Here is a 2,500-nt window from a genome sequence, read left to right as displayed (position 1 = left end):
CCTCTAGCCTAGGTGACCCTGTAGCCTAGATAACCCTCTAGCCTAGGTGACCCTGTAGCCTAGATGACCCTCTAGCCCAGGTAACCCTCTAGCCTAGGTGACCCTCTAGCCTAGGTAACCCTCTAGCCTAGGTGACCCTGTAGCCTAGATAACCCTCTAGCCTAGGTGACCCTGTAGCCTAGATGACCCTCTAGCCCAGGTAACCCTCTAGCCTAGGTGACCCTCTAGCCTAGGTAACCCTCTAGCCTAGGTAACCCTCTAGCCTAGGTAACCCTCTAGCCTAGGTGACCCTGTAGCCTAGATAACCCTCTAGCCTAGGTAACCCTCTAGCCTAGGTGACCCTCTAGCCTAGGTGACCCTGTAGCCTAGATAACCCTCTAGCCTAGGTGACCCTGTAGCCTAGATAACCCTCTAGCCTAGGTGACCCTGTAGCCTAGATGACCCTCTAGCCCAGGTAACCCTCTAGCCTAGGTGACCCTCTAGCCTAGGTAACCCTCTAGTCTAGGTAACCCTCTAGCCTAGGTAACCCTCTAGCTTAGGTGACCCTCTAGCCTAGGTAACCCTCTAGCCTAGGTAACCCTCTAGCCTAGATAACCCTCTAGCCTAGGTAACCCTCTAGCCTAGGTAACCCTGTAGCCTAGGTGACCCTCTAGCCTAGGTAACCCTCTAGCCTAGGTAACCCTCTAGCCTAGGTAACCCTGTAGCCTAGGTGACCCTCTAGCCTAGGTGACCCTCTAGCCTAGGTAACCCTCTAGCCTAGGTAACCCTCTAGCCTAGGTGACCCTCTAGCCTAGGTAACCCTCTAGCCTAGGTAACCCTCTAGCCTAGGTGACCCTCTAGCCTAGGTAACCCTCTAGCCTAGATAACCCTCTAGCCTAGGTAACCCTCTAGCCTAGGTAACCCTCTAGCCTAGGTGACCCTCTAGCCTAGGTAACCCTCTAGCCTAGGTAACCCTCCAGCCTAGGTAACCCTCCAGCCTAGGTGACCCTCTAGCCTAGGTAACCCTCTTGGCATTTTGCGAGTGTCAGATATTGGAGTGACAATAGTGAGCTACAATTAAATTTATTTGGTCAACTGTGGGTATTTGGACTGGTGAGAAATGGCTAAATTCACAGGTTCAAGTAACTTATAGATGCCGACCTTTTTTTTCCCTCCAAAGAGAGACGTATCCTAACTAGTGATAGATCACCAGCTGTCGCTAGTCAATCAACATGACAGAAAAGTGTAGCACTAACGTCAACACCTGTCGTTTTAAGATTACAAATGGCTGAATAGCAATAGTGTTTCTTAAACGTATACGTTAAGTTCAGCCATAAACCACATAAGTCAGTCATGTATTATATCAAAACCGCTTAGCAAGAAAAATACTAGATTGAAAGCTGACCGTAGCTGACAGCTATCTGCTAGTAGAAGCAACACTAGATGTCGACCCCTTTTCCCTGAGGAAGGGAAGACGTTAGCGCTATCCCAACGAGTCGACTTTAAATAGGCTGTGCTTGTCTTGCTCCCGTTTTGAGAGGCTGAGGAGGAGGCTGAGGAGGAGGCTGGTTGACGTTCTTCTTGCATGTGATGTTGATACTTCACCTGCGCGGCTCGCGAAGTTGCGCAAGTTCTATTTTGGAACAATCACAGCAGAGCATCGCTCTGATCCACAGACGCGGGACTAGCCTACTGCGCTCTGATCCACAGACGCGGGACTAGCCTACTGTGCTCTGATCCACAGACGCGGGACTAGCCTACTGTGCTCTGATCCACAGACGCGGGACTAGCCTACTGTGCTCTGATCCACAGACGCGGGACTAGCCTACTGTGCTCTGATCCACAGACGCGGGACTAGCCTACTGTGCTCTGATCCACAGACGCGGGACTAGCCTACTGCGCTCTGATCCACAGACGGGACTAGCCTACTGTGCTCTGATCCACAGACGCGGGACTAGCCTACTGCGCTCTGATCCACAGACGGGACTAGCCTACTGTGCTCTGATCCACAGACGGGACTAGCCTACTGCGCTCTGATCCACAGACGCGGGACTAGCCTACTGTGCGCACTAGGGTGGCTGGAATTCCATAAAAGCCCAACACGCGTCACTAGCGTTGTTTACACTGGAACTTTGACAGGGGCACAAAGGCCACCTTGGCCGTAAATTGAACATTTTTTCACGGGGCATCAAGGCCAAAGTGCGGGGCAACGACGGCCATGGCCGTCGTGAAATTCCCACCCTGCCCCTTACCCCCCCTAACTAACCCCCTTACCCCCCCTAACTAACCCCCTTACAGCAGATCTGCCCGTAGTGTGGGGGACTATTTGGTCTGTTTAACTCACCAACTGCCAACCGATTCCGGAACTATGACCACCAAGAGGGTTCCAAATGTTCTATGTGGTGTCTACCTAGCAACAACACTCTGATTGGCTACAAAATGAAGCATCATCATTTATGCATTTCTGGTGAATAAAGTCACCCGTGGCGCTCTGGAATGTCGACCATTTGGGCGACTTTAT

At 51.7% G+C, this 2,500-nt stretch overlaps 1 protein-coding gene across 2 annotated transcripts in view; it reads left to right on the top strand.

Moving 5' to 3' along the window:
• LOC310821646 (long-chain fatty acid transport protein 1-like) overlaps positions 1-2,500 on the top strand; it is a 14,360-nt gene that overhangs the window by 8,197 nt on the left and 3,663 nt on the right. The gene's annotated exons all lie outside the window — the stretch shown is intronic.

This window comes from Argentina silus, assembly GCF_951799395.1.
Source record: "Argentina silus genome assembly, chromosome: 22".
NCBI lineage: Eukaryota > Metazoa > Chordata > Actinopteri > Argentiniformes > Argentinidae > Argentina > Argentina silus.
Note: the sequence above shows the minus strand (reverse complement) of the source record. Positions and strands in the feature narration are given on the sequence as shown.